Below are 21,077 nucleotides of genomic sequence, written 5' to 3' on the forward strand. Positions count from 1 at the left end.
GAAAGATTTCTGTCTCATACTCTTAACAAAAACAAAAGAAAAATCACAGACTACTCATGTGCAAATGAGCACCATGTTATCCATATGAATGTTTTATTCTGCTCCACAAAATACAATCAAGATATTATTTGGAGTTCCTTTTTTTATTATTCATCATTAAGGGGAACTGCAAAAAGCATGTGGGACCTCACACACACACACACAGACACACACACACAGACACTGGGGACTTACAAAGTTTGTTTTAGAGCCCTAGCCTCCTGCATTATGCTGCTCTAAGCCCTTTGACTTAGCCCACATAAATCTCCGCAGACTGTACAGCCGTAGCCATAGAAAAGACACATTTCACTGAAGTGACATGTTGGCATGGCGCCGTTGAATCATTGCAGTTGACACATGGCTTGTCATGGATATAACAAAATTTCCTTGTGGACTTTAAACCAACATTAGACCAAGCAGTCAGGCTTTGTGCAGAAATATTTTTGAAAAGATTTCCAGTAGAATGACTGTGGGCATGTTCTTATTTATTGAATATATTCAAGTAACAGCTGTTAATCCATGGTGTAAGTAATCCCTATTGTTATGATTCATCCATGCAGCCATTATTGTTCCATTGTTTTCATTTGTTTTATTGCCTTAGCCATGGAGGTTATGTTTTTGCAAATGTCCAGTTGGTTGATTTGTTTGTCAGCAGGATTATGCAAAAACTACTGAACAGATTTCCACAGAACTAGGTAGAAGAAAGGGACATGGGCCAAAAATGAAGCTATTGAATCATCATGAACTGACATGACTTAACTTGCCAGTGGATTTTCAGAGGTTGAATTAACAACTCAAAAAGACAATGAAGACAGATTTAGCACAGTATCAGTGTTGCGACTCATTTAATAACCTTTGTCAAGGAGGTTATGTTTTCACCCCTGTAGAGTTGATTGGTTGGTTTGGCAGCAAGATAACACAAAAACTACCACACAAAGAATTTCCATGAAAGTTGGTGGACGAACAGGACATGGGCCAAGAAGAGCATGTTCAATTTTGGCACGGATCCGGTAAAGAAAAAGGGATCCAGGAATTTTGTTATCACTTCCTCTAACAATTTTCATAGACTTCCCTGGAAATAATGCATGAATTTTGTCTGGAAAAACTAAGCATATTTAGGGTATTGATAATGTGTGATTTCGTGTGGATCCAAATACAAATCTGGATTTAATGGTCCAGATTTAGTTGAAAGAGATCTATTGACAGAAAGTGAATATAAAATAATCTTAGTGAAGTTTTCACTAGTGTATAATCACCTAAATTCTACAGATTGTTGTTTTCTTTACCTGGGAGTGAGCCCTTTTTTTACAGTAGCCCAGACTGGACAAGCTAAAAACTTTTGAGTTTTTATGATAACTGAAGGTTCTCTCATGTTTGGAAGGGGAAGGTTCAGCTGCAACATGCAACTTCACCACTAGATGTCACTAAATCCTACACAGTGAACCTTTAAATGTGGTTTTATTTGTCGGCTGCACTGTACAGTAATACATTTTGGCACCAATCTGGACAAAAAGCCAGAGGAATTTATTTAATCATGTTTTTCAACACCCTTGGCAGAAGTGTGCGCTCGACTGAGTAACATTGTAGTTGCTGATATTAGTTTCCATTTTTGGGTTTATATCCTATATAAACTTTCCTTTTCCTCTGAATCTTATATAACACTTGCTTTTGCTGAACTGTTATACTTTCCTTTATTAATTTCCCCGAGGGGATCAATACTGTTTGATGATATTTCATCTTAAAATCTTGTTGCAGTCTGTGGTATTATCAAGATGCACTGTCTGGAGCAGCTCGAAATTAAATAAAGTGAGTGACTATGAACTTCTGAAGGGATTGTTTCGGTTTCACACTGAAACAGGCTTCATACCCTTTCCTTGCCATTTGTTTAAAACCAGGAGAGAATGAGCCCTGATCTTCCATAAAGTCATTCTGGGTTTTGCAAGTGTTCCCTTTTTTCATCTATTATCTTACCTGAGGAGATATATTGTTTATCACAGTGAGAGAGAGCGAGTTGGGGCACATTTCTGTTTGCAGGCCCTGGCTGTGACAGAGAGCCAGGAAACTGGTTTCCAGAGGTTACAAGGGACATTTCACCGTGTTGGAAATGAGTCAACAGTCAATGTTCCATGACAAGCAGCATTAAAGAGGGGGAGTGAAAAGTTCATCTTGTCATAAACACAAGTCTAATTTGCATAACTGAAGCTCCCTCTACTGTTAATAGCTGTGTTGAGGCCATCAATACAAATTCTTACTCTGTGGTTTTGTGTCAGAGGTGTCTTGGACTGGGCTGAGACAGTCAGATATTTTCCATCCAAATCATGTCAGTCACAATGTCGATTTTTAAAATTTTCTCTGAGCCCTTCAAATCACCTCAGAAAAATGTACCTTCCCATGCATGAAAGCTATAATTACAATGACTCAATTTGGTGTTAGTGCACTGTGCAGAGGGGGGAAGAAGACTGGCAGCCTCTAATATTCAACACATAATAACCTCAGGAATTATGAACGCGATGAAAGAAATCAGGCATCGGACGATCATCATGTCTGAATTGTTTTGAGTAATGGATAGCTTGGATGTTGCTTCGTAGTTTTCATAACCAGCTGTCGTTCTGAGACAGGGGCAAAATCAATGCAAGCAATTTGTTTTAACGGAGAGAGAATGAAGTGACACACACAAAAATGGACAATTTTTTTCAGGACAATGCATTTCCCTAACTTGATAGATTTAAACACGATGTTATCAGCATCTTCACAAGTGAACCATAAACCCACGAAGAATGGACTTGTTTGTGTCTGTGGGAGAGTTTATGGAGACCATCACCTGCGTTAAAACTATAAGTTTTGTCTTAATTGTATGCAGCAATGTGGCAAAAAGCACCGAAGCATATGTTGCCTTATGAGCCTGAACCAAATAGCCTCAACAAGAAACCTTTAGTGCTTTTATCCATGTTGTCACACTATTTTGTTCAGGTATATTTGCCTTTACTCACAAAACCAACCTTTGTTTACGATCCCAATTTAACGTGAGTAATGCAGCATGTTTGAAAGCATGGTTTTCTGAAGTAGTTGAGTGCATGGTCATTTTTCTGTAATAGTGATTTGGTTGGCTATTATGATAATGGTTGACATCCAGCAGGGAAGTGTGCCAATCGATCTCATCCGACATCGAAATATTGTGAGTGCTGAGCAATTCTGTTATATGCATCCCTGCAGCCTGGGTTTCTGGGACATGAGAAAGATACATGAGGGAATATGTAAAGATAATTGATCTCGTATTCTCATGATCCATGTTTTAATCCCCAAATTCCTTGACAAAGGCTGCATGTAAATCAATTTAATAATTACAATTGTTGATGTGGAACAACCCTCTCGCTCTCCTTCTCATTTGTCTTATTTGTTTTTACATAGTAAATTGACATAGCTGGCTTATGTAATTTTTAAACAAGATGATGTAATACATTAATTTGCAGCATGTAGTCTTAGTTAATTCACAAACCATATGAATAATTCATTCACATTTAATTTGACATCCTCTGGTTTAAGACATAATCAGCATTTTTAGGACGACAGCTTCTACATTTTTAGACCTCAACCAAACATGTCTTCACAGATGTCAAACAGAGGGCTTCCAACGCTACTCATCAGCAACTACTGAACGTCCTGACCATAGACTGCATATAAAGATGGACGATATGTCTCCACTTCCTCCTTTAAGCTATAATACCAGGATACAAGTGCCGGCATCTTGTGTACTTGGAGCTAAAGTCTGTGCAGTAGCGCTCAGAGGATGGAGCCACAGTAGCGAGGTCCCTTCAACAAAACGCGCTCTACCAATCAAGATTCTGTCCCAGCTGTCAATCATGAAGTTTCAGCCTGTTTTTATAGAATCAAATAACTCAAACCAAACATACCAGCAAAATGACCACTTGACGAACATCATTGTGTTAAGATCCACCTAAAATGACAAACATAATCTTTGAAAGAAAATGGATTTAGGTGCACCTTGACTTTTTAGTTTTGTCTGTGCCCCGTCCGCTAACACGGAGTAGGCAGAGTTAATTACCTATATTGCAGATGGCATACTAGTTCAAGTGTGTCAAAGTGTGTATTCAGCAGCAACACAAAGATGGTTTGAAGTGTTGAACAAAATAGTGAGTGATAGATTTGAAAGCTTTTATATCTGATATATCTGAAGAGCAGAGATTCACAGTTAAAAGTAGACTGGATGTGTCGACCTGCAAATTCCAAAAATTGCACCATCGCAGGTTTGACATGTGTGGTGTCTGAAATGCTATGTGTAGTCTTCCCCATAAAAGAAATTTATCTTTAGGTTTGAGGTCCACAGGTCTTGAGGAATTTGGAGAAAGCCTGAACAAATGGTAGGGTGATAGGTCACAGCTCTAAGTGCAACATTAAATTTGGGCTAGTGTCGTCTCCCTTCCTGTGACGGTATAAACGTGAAGAGCTGGTGCTATTCCCTTCCTGGCACCGGACAATCTGGAGGAAAGCCAGATGCATTTTCTTTAGGTTTACGCAAACAACCCTCCTATATAAACGAGGAGATGAAGTTGCCTCGGGAGAAGAGATTCACATTGGCTCCGAATCTCTCTCCAGGCAGGAGAGATGCACATTGACTCCGGATCTCTCCATATGCAGATTGCATTGCTTGTATAGATGCTGAACTTTTTTGTAATAAACATTATATACAATCAAGACGGTGTCATCGGAGATTCCTTCATCATCTTCACATCATCGCAACCCCAATACACGACACATGCCACATTTTAAAACAAAGTCTGACCTGACTTTCTAGGAAATAAAACACAAGGAAAACCAGCTGCTTGTACTTTTGCCCAGTTTTTCACATAACAGATTCCATTATGGTATAGTTCAACAACTGCCACATGAATGTACAGAGAGTACTGCATTACATTTCTCAAACTGTTCCTTACTGTCAAAGTCCAAATGGACATTTATAACTCAGATGTAGCGAGCAAAACACACTTTGAACAAACTATGGAATTTGATATATATAGCCCTGAAGCAGTGAATTATTTTGAGCAGTTCCTTTCTTTGCCTTAGCTGTACTGCACATGTGGGATAAAAAACTACAGCACTCATGAGTCATAACTGATTTGTACTTTCAGACAGCACCTACCACATATCATACATGGTGAATAGTTCAGAAAATTCTCCCGAGTCATTAAAATATAGCAAGAAACAGATCTTGTAGCCCCATGAGTGACGTTTACACTGAACTTTCTGCAGGCGGTGCAGCACAGCCAGACAAGTTTAAAAGAGTGAAAAGTTCATCTTGTCACAGAATATGTTTAGAGTCGGCAACAGTGAAACATGACTGACATCTTTATAGAACTTACTGTAGTTTCTTGTTAATTCGCATCACTTAAATGTGGAGCAGCTGTCTTGAACAGTTGAGTGCCCAGTTGGCAGGGTACAGAGTGGTCTGTCGTGTACCAACTATGCTTTAGGCTACATAATAATTAGACTCTGGGAACCAACAATGGATGACGCACACATTAAACCTTCCTAACACTAAACTGATAATTTACTGATTCTGATGAAGCCGTCAGATTTATAATTTATAAAACTACAATCAAGCAACTTGTAGTCTTGTACTCATTTTAAATAAACAAGAATTACTTTGGGGCATATAACTGTTACACTGACAAACATGTATTGTATATGTATAGTTTTTTTCTAAAAAGCTAACTGCTGAAGCTGGAAACAAGGTTGATGAAAGTTGACCAAGGCAATCATCCACGATAAATGAAAGTTCCTGCAGAGCTGAAGGGCGCTGCACAATCGAGTTCTAATCCTACGAGGGTTTCTCACCGCAAGCGACCCCTTTAACATTACTCATATTGATTAGATACATTGTTGTTGTGAAAAATATCGATTCATGTAATTCGGCATAATACTCTGATGTGATGACTGGGATGCCTTGATAAATCATTTTTAAAATGATTATATTATATGAATAAATCTATGTTTACAATAATCTATTTATCAATATAATTTTGTCATGTTTTCTCTTTGATAGACCAATGTTATTCTGTTGAATTTATTCCATCTAACTTAATTCATTTATTGTAATGAATGACTTCTTTGTTTGTATCTCACTGTGTGGGAAATAAAATGTAACGCTGCCTTCCGACTCCCTAGGTTTTCTTTTTTATGCTCAAACAGAAGCAGCCGTGGGCAAAGCAGAAGCTCCTGTTTGTTTTTCTTTGATTGTGAGAGCTAGAATGGTAGAGCCCTCTTCTCTGCATCTACTGAAAATTTTTGTTGCACCATGTAAATGCTGCTCGTCTGTGATAAAATAGTTTGAACTGCTGCTTCTTTGAATAAACCTTTTTCAAAACGTAATAAAATCATTTGCAGTATTTCTTGAGTTGAAGACTTTATAACAATGTGTACTTCTCTCATCTGTTCAGTGTTTTTTCCAGAGATTACATCGACAACTCAAACAGATTTAAGGAAAGATTTAGTATTTCTACTCTTTACTTAATCCTGCTCTTGGATTTCTGCCCCAGCTATCTATCTATCTATCACTCCTTCTGCACTTAGAGGCCACTAGAGACCTGTATGTGTTGCCTCACATCTTCGTTGGCTCAAAGAAGGTTGATTCAAAATTGTAAATTACTTAAAGCGACTCTGAAGTGGCTACAGTGTTGTGAACCTGGCTGGTGAAAAAAAAACGACCACAAATCTTTTAGGTGTCTAAAAAGCTGCTTCGAGCAGAATAACTGGAGGGACAAGATACCCACACAGAAAGAAGTTTCAACTGAGCAATCACCTGGAAAGTGCTCTTCAGTGAGTGGTGCTGTGTTGGTTGCTGAGCTACAAAATCACTCGATGGACGTTGAGGAGCGCTCTTGCTGGGTCTCACCACTGACTACCTGAACCAAGTCCGACCTTGAATATTGGCATCTAATGATAACTGACCATAAAAAACGGGCTCCAGTGAAAATCAGCTTAAACCACATTTAATTCCAGACATTTTCTTTGTAATGCCTCTTTTGGATGTAGTTTTCCTTTAAAGTGCAGCTGAGAAAGAATCAGCATATGTGCAATGGTGATCTGTGGCAGAGGCTGTATATTGAAGCTTTTTTGAACCCTCAGATTTTAATCTCGCTTTTTCATTATCACCTCTATTTTGAGCACATCCCTGACCTTGTGTGTGACCAAAACAGCAGCATAACATCACAATCATTTCATTGTTGCTGTCGGCTGCAGCAGCGCTCCCTTTGACGAGAGCATGTTGAGCCTGGAGGGAGTATTAATATTGCGCCTCGCAGCTCCACCAGCAGCAGATTCTTTTTATGGAAAAAGTTTGAATCAAAACAGTTTCCCTCTCTTCATTGCTACCTGGATCACTCTGCTTTACTTTTTTTTATTCTTATCTCAAAGTCCTCTGTGCACTTGGTGAAGAATATGATGAAGTCTATGAGATCACCTGAGGAAAACACCACTATACTTTCACTGAGGCGGAAATTGTTGTCATTGTAACAAGTGGAAGGGAGTCTTCCTCTTGAGAGAGTAGATTTATTTTGAAAGAAGTTTTGTAGCTAAAGAAAGAAAACATTTTGAGGAGTTTTGTTCAAAAGTTCTTAAGGTTTTTTATGCCTCCGTGCCTGTGACAGCCAGGCGCATTATGTTTTCATGTTGTCTGTCTGTGCATCTGTCCTGACACAACATTTCAAGAATGCCTCCAGGGAATTTATTAAAATTTGGTACAAATTTACACTTGGACTCAGGGATGAACTTAATAGAACTTGGTAGTTGAAGGTCAACTGTCATGGCCCCGTTGACCTCATGTTCTTGTGAACACAACTTCTCTAGAATGCCTTGATGGAAACTTTTCAAATTTGATACAAACGTTCAAGATGTATTGATCAAATTTTGGAAGTCCAAGGTCGAACATGAACACGATATGTCAGGAACACTCCCTGGGAATTTCGTTACATTTGGCACAAACATTCATTTGGACTAGAGGATGATGTGATTAGAATTTGGAGGTCATAGTTTAAGGACATTATCTTGAGAATGCCTTGAGAGAAATCTGATACAAATGTTCACTTTTGTTGTTGACCAAATGTTCACCAGATTGACAGGTTCATTTATTAGATTTGGATGGTGAAAGGTAAAAGGTCAAGGTCATGGCTGGCAGAGGCATATGGTGGCAGTGTGATATTTTCATAATAAGATGCATGCATAGTAAAATAAACCATCAAATTATGACAGAAATTCACTGAAAGAAACTTGTGTGCAAATCACAGCAGATAAGTAAATGCCATAAATCAAAAACAGTGCCATTCTGTTATCTTCTTTTTCTTCAAATATTAAAAAAACAGGTTGTAAATGTATGTATTTCAAATAACATCTTGTGCAATAAAATAGCTTTAAATGTCACCAACAAATTTAATTAGTTGGAGATCATTTTTATCACCTGAGTAGATGTGACCTTTTAAGGTATTCCAAACAACAACCAAGGTCATTAAAGATAATCACCTAATACTGAGCCCCATTTTTAAGAAGGTATCTAGCTTAAGGTGGAGTCACAGCCCAGTTAATGTTGAAACAAATTCTGAAAATTATTATTACAGATTACAATGGAAGGGACCAAATCTATACCTAAACCAGCAGGAATAAATTAATGCCAATAATGTCAATGTTAAGGTGTCATCTGTGATTATTTCAGTGAAAAATTACAATGATAAGAGGAGCTAAGTTTAAGTACAGTATGTGCAATGAGTGAAAAGAGTGAGAGAAAATGTTATTACCAAGGGGTGATTTTTCTCATTCAGTACCAGACCACAAAAGATAACACCTGCATAATAGAGCTCCGGGTTATGTAGGATGGCATTCATATTTTTTAAAACAGATGTCATTTTATTTCAAATTGAAATGATGACCAAAACCATGATTTAGCTTTAACTCCATCTAATATTTAATAATTATGATGTACAAATGTTCACTTAATCAAAAGAAAGTGCCCCTTGACTGGTTTCAGTATTCATTCAGCCTTTTTTGCTTCAGTCTCACCCTTTTGAATGAGGAAATTAAAAAAAGGCAAATTGGTTAGAGAGAGAGTGTTGAACGGCTGTTCTTTTTGGTACAAAAGCATGACCCCCCCACCACGGAAGACAAGAAGTTAAATTTACATCTCAGTGAGAGTTCAGTTTTAGAGCTGTGCAGCACCTCTGCAGACAGCTGTCACGGAAAACTTGGATCTTTATAGCAGAGTTTAATCTGTCTGACCTTCTGGCACAGAGAAATAGATTACCTTCCACACCTCCAGAGCCTCCGCTCTAACTACCTGTGTTGCCTTATGCATACCAAAAAGGACATCTGACTGGCTCCTCATTAGTAGCTACATGTACATCATTAGAGATATTTTGTATTTAATCAATATCAGAAACAATAAGTTCCATCTATGTTCTTCAAAAAACAAGTCAATTTGATTATTGAGTGAGCTTGTTTGCATCTTAACAATTGCTAATCATGTCAAAATAAGCAGAGGCACTTCCCTCTGTATATGTGAAAAGCAGCTGTGTCTACACATGGTGCAAAGTTGTTTACTGCGTGGGTTCATTCGCTTTTTTTGTTGCATATTTCATCAATGAAATAGAAGACAGAGATTTCCTCCTAAAAATTAAGACATTTATGAATAAAATATACACTTACAGGCACAAAATAATATTTGAGTGGATAATCACAAACAGCTTCTGCAAACAGATGTGAATAAACAAACAAATATGCCATTTTATGTGGGAGGAAAAAAAGCAGATATAATTGAATAAAAAAGATCACCTCATGCACCCACGATGACAAAGGACTCTGAGTCTCTTGTTCATTAACAAATGAATGAATGTTTAGCAGAACAAAGAAATAATAAATGCTGTAGATAAATAGCTCAGTAAACAACACGTAATGCCTTCATGCTCTTTTTTCCCTTGCCCAGTGTACCTCACAATTTCAACCTCAGGAGAACACTGGATGTGTCGTATTTTACCTTGAATCGACTAGATTGGAAGATTCAGCAAGAAATAATGAGAAGTAATATGCCAAAGCCTTGCCGGAGATGAAAAGCCTGAGGGTATCATGAATGCTCTAAAAAGTGCAGAACAGCCTCAAGATTGGATGAGTCTTATATTCATGCCAAGCATATAAAATCCAATTTATCTGACTGCCACCAGTCCCCATGTGTACTATATTGGAAGGCTGACCCTGACTTGAACAAAGACAAGCAAAGCTACAGTATATTGTTCACCTTTTGCATCTAAATACAAAGGGGAATAAAACAAGCCATTACAGTTTTATTCCTCCTATACCGCAAAATGTGTCTTTTTACCCCCGTGTTTACCCTTTAGTTGAGGGTGTTATTATTCTTAAAGCCATTTGGCTGTGAAACTGAGTGAGAGATACAGAAATACCACAACATGAGTAACCTTCCCTCAACTGGAGAGATGCAAGCGACTTTGTTAGCAGCTCTGCTCCGTGGTCACAAATGCAGTTTTCACGTTGTTTTGACTCGGCCGAAAGCTCGAGTTCCTCCTTCATTTCCCCACGGTTCACAACCCCGCAACCCTCAGTGGGACGGTGGGGATAGAGGTGAACATGTCAGTGTGAAATGAAATGCTCTCTATCTCCTCGGGGAGGTCCCTGCTCCATGTGGCCCACCACTCATGGATAAATAACATTGCAGCGTGCACAGATTTGTCAGGCTACTTGTGCGAAAACATTTGAAGTAAAATCAGTGCACTGAGAAAAGATGGGTAAAAAACCTGTTCAAGAGTTGTTAGCTAATCGTTTCCATCTGCCTTTGTGTGTGATTGCACACCAGATTAGGTCGCTAATCCCTGAACCACTGATCGTAGATGAGGCCATAATCCTTGAAGAATGTGAGTGAGTGAGGCATCCTGTGTGAACATATTTGCAGTGTACAAAGCTTGGTGTGCTGCAAAAATGAAAATCAAATGTCAGAGGAGACAGTGAGATTTAATAGAGTTGTGACTGAAATCATTGCTCTCGGTTAAAAAACCTTAAACAGCTTTATTTTTAATCAGATATACCAAAGGTTCCCTGCCTTATACTTATTCAAGTTTCCAGCCTCAAGATATTTTTTACTCACTGCGTCAAAGATACTTCAAAAACGGGCCTGTTATGTGTAACAGGACACATTTTAGCTGTGTTTAGCTAGCTGTTAGGCTAATGTTAAGTTCATGAGATGGTAGAATGATTGTCTGGAGTGTAAACTTGCTCAAATCCAATAAAGATAAGCTAACATTACTCAAAACATTCATCTGGTTGTGGAGTTTATTTCTCACGTGCTTCACTTTAGCACTTTAGCCTTGCACGTTCAGCTAGCATGGCATTGGTTGGTTGTTGATTGCCGCTGTTATTGCTATCGTGCCAGCACCAAGCGTCAGGCACGCCAATCGTCAAACACTATAGCAACACATACGCGTGACTGCTTATAACTCCAGTTTAGTCAGTTGAAAACTACTGCCTCCAACTGACGTAACATAGGAATAACTTGCGCTAGAAAACCGGTTTCTAGGTTCATATGATATTCTGCACAGATCTCATACATAGCTTCTCTGGAATCTGTTGAAGATTTCTCACGAAGTATACACAGAGTCTGAATCGCAGGGCAAGTGTCTGTTTATTCCAACATCTACTACAGCTTTTACACCCTTTGATAAACAATATTGGTTCCAGTGCTGACGTGTGTGCGTACATATTCCATTTCCAGTAACTTCTCACTCAAAGTTTTATGTGAGAGTCTTTCTTGTCGTCGGGCCAACTGTATGTGTGCTTACACACGTTTTGGCCAGATAAGGCTACATCCAAGAGCTGGATGTTCCTGTACTGTAGCCAAGTTATGCTCTGTTTGGTCAAGGAAGAGCATAGCTTCTCAAAACAGGTTGTGTAGCATCGTTTATTTAAAACTAACCCCAATAAATCTGAGGGAAATGTGTGATAGTGTTGAGAAGATTTGATTCATGAGTTAACTGATTTTTGTCCATTAAAAAATGCTTTAAAGTTAGAATATATATTAACTCGACATTTCCAGTGTTGCAGGTTTCACATTGAAGATTTGCTGTAGCCTAGGAACAGTCAAGAGCTTCAATTTTCTTCCTCTGCTGGAAAGTTAGTTTCGCAGTTTGACACACACTATTGCTAAAATGAGGAGCCTCCTTATCGGAATGCACACTGCTCCTTGATACCATTATTTTAAGTCTTCCTCTTCTTACTGTCAGCCTTTTTTTTTTGCCTAAGGCAATTATATCTTTAATTGAACCTGTTCAGTGTTTAATTGGACACCTTTTCCACATCATATAACATTATTCGCAATTTAATAGATATTTTTGAAGTCTTTCAGGCACATAAAGGCACCCTCATAACTACCTGTCCACCAGCCTGAAAATGTCGCAAGAACATAATCGAACTTTTCTGAAGGACTTAATACAAAAATTTGAATGATAAAAAAAAACAAGTATCTGTTGCTAGTTTAATGAGGACAAATTATCAGGTTAAAACATTTATTTTATGTCAAATGGAACCATGACGTTCTGTGAGAAAAGCACTTCGGGTAACTTTTAAAGGTAAGACAAGTTTGTGCCCTAATTGAAGAAGTAGAATCTCAAAATCCAGTCACTCTACACCAAATGACTGCTCCATCCATTCATTCATTTATTGTAAAGTACAAATATCACATGAAAAAAACTGGTTCGTCAATAGAGAAAAGGAGTTTGTAACTATTGAGTTTTCACTTGTTCCAGCTCTAACAGAGGTCAGCGGAGTTACAGAGCAGCACCTCTGGAGCTGGGAGATATTTAGCAGCATTAACTTCACCAAGCTGCTGTTCCAAGGATAGTGTCACTTAAGAAATCATGAATATCAAATAATATCAAATATATATATATATATATATTTGTCAAGTATCCCATCTCTTTTCTTCCTCCTTCCTCTGCATCCTTCCTATAAATGATGTAAACACCATCTTTCATTTCAAAATGTCCCCTGTAGCTTGAATGTAAGATGGATTAATGCGTTGGTTTTTATTACGATTAATGAAAAGAGAGCAAACAAGGGGGCCTTGTGATAGCACAGGTAAATCATTTTATTTTCACTCGCTACAGAGATGTTAAGGGGTGTGAATCTCGACATACCTCATGGTAAGATTTATTACCGATTCTCAGAGTCACTATTATAAAATGATTATTGAGGCAACAAAATACATTTGTATTGATTTTAAATAAAACTAAGGCTGTGTGTTAACATAACTATAATTTCAAGAAACTCAATCAAGTTTTTATTTCACTTTTTTTGTGAGATGACTCAGAATCTCCACAGACATTAACATCATTTCCAAAAATAGTCCACAAAACTGACTGAAAAACAAATACCTCTACATGTGGACTTTCTAACTGAAATATGGGCGAGCAGAAGATTTAGTCCAAATCTGAACTAAACCTGCATTTACAACACAGTGAAAATTGTAGTGGCACTTGTTTACGGTGCAGCTGCAGTACATTCTACTCCAGAAAAGTCATAACATACAATCAATATCTCTCAGGAAACAAACACAGATGTGCAGTTGTTTGTTTTACAAGCGGCTTGGTGGATGCATTTTATAAATGTGCAGTGGATCAGCATCTCCATACTCTGCACATAAATTAAAAAACGGATGGGATCTGTGCAAAAAGAGCAGCTTCTTTGTCTTTGTATTCTTTTAAAGATGAATTGTAAATGTGAGGGAGGCGGAGTGGGGCAGACCTCCTCACACAGCCTCTTTTCAAATCCACCCTCTGATGACAAAATTTACATCACACTGTCCTCAGCAGACAGATGTAACCTCCACCTGGTTCACTGTGGTCTCGACTGACGCCTCGGTGTGTCTACGTTCGAAGCTGAGCTCCGCCCTCAGTCAAAAGAGGAGACAGAGAAGCTACCGTGACCATGAACGAAGCAAATCACAGTAAAGGACTCTCGTCTCTTTTCATTTGGTTGAGGCCTCATGAAAAAACATTTAATTTACTTTACTGATCCAAGCAAAACAAAGAAGTGTTGGCTTTAAGAAAAAGAAGAAATGTAACTTGTAAAAATTCTTCTGGTCAACCTATAAGAAGTTGCATTTTTTTCCAAGCTGAAAATACATGTAAACTGTGTGTGCCTTAATGAATTAGTCAAAGATGTCATCATCATCAAGATGTAGTTATGATTCAGTGTGATTGTTTCTGAAGGAAACGTGTTCTCTGAGCCTTGTTTGTCAGAGTCAGGTGTGCAGGTGGACCCAGAATGCAAAAACAAGGTTCAGGTATCAAAAACGAAAAGTGAAATTAGATTACGGGAAAGGTACTAACAGAAAACAAGGTTCAAAAGACAAAGACAGAAAAATACTGAACTGAGAAAACATTAGAAACACTGGGAAACAAGTTAACCCTGGAAACATGACAGACAACAGACAAAGGGAAGCTCCACTGGACGCAAAGAGACTTATATACCCAAGGCTGATTGAACACAGGTGAAACACATTAGGGACAATCACAGGGGCGGGAAACAGGACAAAGACAGGAAGTAAAGCTACAGACACACGAGGAACATCATTTCAAAATAAAACAGGAAGCGGAGAACTTGGGGGTAACAACTGACCACAAAGCTAAACACAGGTAAAAGTCCATAAACCATAGAGCCCATAGAACAGAACCAAAATCAGTATTTCAGTCTTCAGGGGTCAGGACAGCATCAGTCTTCACTTATCTGATGCTGTCTTGTGGCTCATACAATAAAACACACTAAAATAAAGTACACTTGAAACAAATTGTATTTTGATCCAAACAGTGTCAAACCAGAGGTGGATATGGCAGCATGACACTCAAATCAGCTGTAAAGATATTAAATATTAACTGATGGAGAAACTATTTGCACCTTGCCGTAAAATATTAATAACTTAACTTTTCTATTCAGCAGATAGCTAAGAATAAACACAATATACCAGAGGACATGATTCCACTGTATATACTTGTACATAAAGGCTGCAGCTCTGACATCAAATGATAATCTCTCATCAGAGCTACTTATTGTTTAGTCTCTGCAAAAAACAATTTGAAGCAAATGTGCATCTAATAACTAACTGCATAGTGGCCTGTGCTTCGGCTTTATCTCAATAATATGAAGGCAATTTGTAGTAGGGTGATTCAAGACAACGTGAGGCCACAGGAAATCAATAAAAAGGCAGAGCACCATGATGGAGCTCCTAGAATCGCCCACATTACACCACTGTCTCTCCTGACTGTGTGAGACCCTGACACATCATATGAAAAGCTCCATCTGTATCCTGCACGGATATACTGTAATACAGTGAGTGTCCTCTCACCTTTCCCGAATCAGTGTGGCTCGTACAAGATGAATGTCGTATGCTTGTAATATACTTATTTTAGGTCTCCCCAAAAAATGACAAATTGCCGGTTTTCTGTGTGCATGTGTGTGTATGTGTGTATATGCATGGTTTCATCTGGGTTATGTATCCAGGGCAGCTCTGACCGATGTTCTTGTGTAAACCTGGAAGGAGGGGCAATTTATCCCCCCTGTATGATCCTTACAACGTTGAGACAGATGTGGAACCAGAACAGGTTTATATTCACACATAGAGGGTCCTGTCTTAAACATGGTACAAAGCGGAGGACTCAAATGTCTTTGCTAGATTCAGAGCAATGCAGTTGTCATTTTTTGTTCCAACACCCGGGGGCACCTGGGGAGCGGAGGTTAAATAGAAAAATAGCACCCATGGGTGTGTTGACCTCAAAATGAGGTGTGGTCAGGTGCATTGTGTGTGTTTTGCTATCTTGAGGCAGCAGAGATTGATTGACCAACAAAAACCTGGTCTGGAGTCTTTGGTGCAGTATTTCAGGGTTATTTTAAGAGTGCAACATGAAGATATAATATGTATCTACACAGGCAGGTGCACAAAGTGTGTATACTCTGCTTGTTACATACACAGGTGCATCCTCCCATGCCAGTTTCACCCTCAGGGAGCGTCAGTGGAATCCATGCCATTGCTGTAGATGGTGTCCTTGTGCATATGGTGAATAGTTTATTTCATTTTATGCCTGAAACATGATCTGATGATTGATTCAAATATCACTCAGAAGTGTGCATTCATTCGTTTCCTTATGAAACCACATTTAAATGTCTTCTTTAAACTTTAATCATAGTCAAGTCAGCTTTATTATCTGCCACCTGTGCAAGACATAGACGGGACTGAAATGCGGTTTCTCTCTGATCCTCTGATATTAAAGAAAGTGAAAAATAGTCCTGGATCGTTCCTTTATCCTGAAGTTTCATGGTAATCACTACAATAGTCTTTGCACAATCCTGCTCACTGACAAACAAATGCATGAAAACATAACCTTGGCAGAGATAATTAAGAAATGAAGTACAAAACTTTCAATCACGTGCCTGGTCCTGTAACAATTGTTGTTCTATACTCACACATGTTAATGTATTAGCTGCATGTGATTAAGCCATGTAATTAGATTGTCAAAATTAACACTATATTTCTATTCATACATAAACACTTGTTGTACTTTGACCCATGTAGGCTCTATGTTGTCTAGATCATCACAAAAAAGTCTGTCACGCAGTTATGAAGGAATCTGTTATTACACTTTTTAATTAAATGAATGGAACGATTTAGTAAAATGAAATATCAATGAATAAATTAAATGTGTGAAGTTCATAAAACCTAATTCCATGTTTTAAATAATGCAGGAAGTCCAAACAAGATAATTTTATTTATGTCATCCAAAAACACAATGTACCTCAAGGGCCTTTTTCCAATAAACCGTGTGGCAAACAACAGCCTCCATGACTGGAAAGAGAGGCCGTACTATAACATATTTTAACACAGCAGTCATACAATGTTAGGAAAAAAGATGATTATATCAGAGCTCTGTGACATTTGCAAGTAACAATTGAATTCATAATACAATAAAAAAAACAATACAATAACAGGAAATGCATTTTCAGAATGCCTCCTCATTTTTATCCACATCCTCAGATCTCCAGTTGTACGACTATGTGTGTTGTGTGTCACCTGATGAAGTGTGCTCATATGGAGGCGTGCAACCCCCCTGAGCAATGTTAGCCACGCATGCAGCTACAGCGAATGGAGGAGAGAGCCGTGCCACGGGAGGAGAAGATGGAGTACGGCTCCTCCCTTTCTGTCTCAGGGTGACAAGGCTTCTCCTCCAAACCTTCACATTCGTCTAATGAGGTGATAAAGTGAATGAATGAGGCATGAAAGGAGACATGCTGCTGGGGCCAGTGTGTTCCCAAGATGCCACTCCCCAACCAGCAACCTTTTGCTTCCCTACATTTTGCTGTTGAGGACAGTGGGAGAAAAAGCTCACAGGAGAATGAGGCAATTTGTGCAATGTGTCTGCAATGCATTTATCAGTCCAGGGCGGCATGCACACAGCCTAGATGTGATATGGGCTTGTTACGAGTGGGCTGCAGAACAGGAGTGAGGATCATTATGGCGTAAAGATCGGTGAAATCGTTACAGCAGTCCAGTGCTTCCCACATTGTGGTAGTTAAGCCAGTTTGGTTAAATCACTACAAAAGACTATGCTAGTGCTTAACAGTCCTGTGAAAAAAAGGATATCTCACCCAACTTAACTCAGCACTTGTTCAAACAATAAAGAAAATTAATTCCTCCTCTCTTTGATGCCAAGAAACAAAAGCGTCTCTATCACTTGGACTGTTCAGTCATGTCAATGTTTAGGAGTTGGCCAATTCTTTGTCACGCACAGGAACACACTCAAAGCATTTTTTTTCCTGAGGAGCGTGTGCAATCATTCTGAGAGATATCAGTGGAGTATGCCAAGTCGATTTATTAGGTGGAATTTAATTCAGACGAGTTATTTAAAGAAACACGCTGAGCCAATATGACTTTTAAGACAAGAAAAAACTGAAGAAACACTGCATGTTTTAAAAGTTTGGATATTTTCTTTTCCTGGTTTGCTGTATAACACTGTAGGTAATTGTTAACTTTCAAACAGCTTATCTTGCTGAGACAAAGGAAATTTCAAAGTGAATGCATTTGTAATGTTTTCACATTCAGGATATTAAAAAAATGGCATTTTTTTTAATTAGCAGTGTTGGATTCTAACAAGCTCAGCAAGTCTTTTGAAGGAGAGGAATTGTGATGTGGTCTGATGATGAGTTGTTAAAGCCTAAAAAATCAAATGGAGCCCCATCAGCCGTCTCCAAAAACCAGGAGGTATTAATCACTAATAGAGTCACCTTCGTCATGCTGTCATATGGGATCCAAATATTAGCATAATTTCAAGCACATCTGTTGGTTCCATTGGAAACGTGAAGGGTGAAACTGTATCTGGTGGCTGGAAGGTGAGTGAAGGTCTGCGTTTGGACAGCTCCTGCAGATTAGTGTGCTTTCTGGAAATAATGACTTTCTGCTAACAATCTAATCTGTCAGTCCAAACATGGGGGGAAAGCTCTGTGTTTCACATCCCACTGAACAGATTGGCGGATTGTCTGTAGTCAAGACAGACAGTAGATCATATCCTTTTGTTGCCACCGGGGAGCTACAGTGGAGCTCAGGCGCATCAACTAAATCCTCATATTAACGCAAACTAACTGGGAATCTTCGAGCTCAAGAAGATTTCAAACACAAGAATCCAGTTTTTGGATTGTTCCCCTCCGAGTTGCAAATATGAGGCTCTGACAAAAGGCACCAACAGTGTGTGCACAGTGACTGCTTAAATGGCAGCCGCTGAACCTCGACTTGGAGATAACGCTCTACCCAGGGAGGTGAGGCGTAAGTCCTTACCCCAGGAGGCGGGCCTGGGAGCGCTGGGGTGGCAGGAAAGCTCAATTGGTATTCCTGCTTGAGTTGCATCCCAGAAGGCCGGCCCTCATAAATAATATGATAATACTGTGTTTCCAGTGCTGCTAAGATTAGCTGTATGGCAGAGGGGGTACAAAGCACAGCGCTATGAGAGTGACCCGAGGTGAGTGGCAGGGATCGGCAGCCACAGGGGGCATCCCGGGGCGATTACGCCCGCCACCAGCCGGAAGCCGCTGAGATGTGGAGGGTTGACAAGTGCAATCAAGCTGTGTCTGTCTTGACAAGTGTGAGATTGGGACTGTAAAAACATGTGACAGGGGCCCATGTTTATGCAGAGAGCATAGAGCTGCTGGTGGAGATCATTTACCCGGGGTCTGGGATCTGTCTGGAAAACGCTTATAGGTGCCGTGTTTCAGCAAGAGGAGATCTTAAAGCTTCTCCTGTCTTGACCCAATCTTTGGAAAGAAACCCTTTGCCTGCAAGACAAGGTTTAAGAGCGGAAATATTGAATTTAACACTGCCATGGGCTGCGGAGATGGGAAAATAAAGGTTCAGTTGCTTTTTGCAGCTGCAGCATAAAGAGGTGACTGCACCCTGAAATTAACAGACACAGGCTTTTGAGGAGAGTGCAAGTGTTCAGCCCACTGCTTCTGCCAAGCACAGTCCACAGCAGCATATTTTGACATCAGTATATTTATGCAAGAGTGATTTCTCCTGCATCTTATCTCTCTGGGTTCACCGTAAGGATGACATGGATGTTAATAGTGTATGTACAGGTATTATCCAGGAGACAGTTTCTTCTATCACTCTATCTTCCTGTCCTCACCTCTTCCTCATCTCTCCCTCACATCTTCCTCTTGTCTCTTCATATGTCACATTCTGCGTTTGTGATATTTTTAGCTCAAGTGTTTGCGTTTGCTGTCAGTATAGAGGATTTTTTTATGTCACAACACATCACCCAAGCACACTATAGTGGAACCACTTAGATGAAAGCAATATTTGCCAACTGAGATGGAAAAATGCAAACTGTAATTTAATACAGTGCAAAGTGTCCCTCAGTGTAATGGTTTTGTATTTCATTGCTATGAATAAGCTATGTGTGGGGACATCTCTTAACTTACACTGGGCTGCATAATATTTTACCTTAGTCTGCCTGAGGGATAGAGCTGTGATATGAATGTTTGTGGTGCACTCCAGCAGGCATACATATATTTTTTTTCCCCAAACAACAGGCCCAACACATTTTTATGATAGCTGAGACAGTATTATCTGTATCACTCCACCATCATTCGCACTATTTTCAGCTCTTTAGAGGCTCTTTTCTGACAAAATTTCATAGCTGAGAGCAAACCTCTCCACATTAATATTTCTATATCATTTTTATGTGTTTATCTTTACTGTACAAAAAGAGCATTTACAAAATCCTTCCTGAAAAACAAGTTGCCTCATAAGATGGTTTACCACCTTTTCACTGCAAGACAACGTTCAACAGAGAGTCACCGATTAGACTTACATGATATTTTAATTCTAACATGTTTTGATTTCTATAACAAAACAATGTGTATGGACTGTGGAGCGGCTGTTGCTGAGGAGTAGAGCGGTTTGAATCAGTTTCCTCATGAGACATTTTCACTGATAAACAGTCGTAAACAGTTAGTTGCAAATGAAGCTCAGTGAAAAGTTCTGTCTTCTTGGCTCCTATGTCACATTCACAGTTCCCAATATCTCCACCAGCTCATTCCCTGTTTTCATCCTATCACGACCTGACACACTCACATTGAATCAATCCCCTGTACGCTGTCAAAGTTGAAAATGTTGTCTCTCCTTTCTGAAATTCAGCTGATCAATGAGTGACCCACCTCCAACCCTGCATAACCTCAAATCCGGAAAAAAGATCTCCTTTCAAATGTCCAACCAGAAGCCCTAAATGAGACGCCCCAACTTTGGGCTCCATTTTCATCCACACCTCCAGTGTCTAGTCTCTGGGGGGAATGTTTCCCTCACGTTTAATGCTCATAATTCATGTGTCTGCTTCTATGATGTTCGACTTCCTGCTGAGGTGTAAGCACCAAAGTCTGTTCCTCTGTTCAAAATACATTTAATTTCATTGTAATTTACTCATTTATAATTGCTTCTC

This window comes from Paralichthys olivaceus, chromosome 3 (genome assembly GCF_024713975.1).
Source record: "Paralichthys olivaceus isolate ysfri-2021 chromosome 3, ASM2471397v2, whole genome shotgun sequence".
NCBI lineage: Eukaryota > Metazoa > Chordata > Actinopteri > Pleuronectiformes > Paralichthyidae > Paralichthys > Paralichthys olivaceus.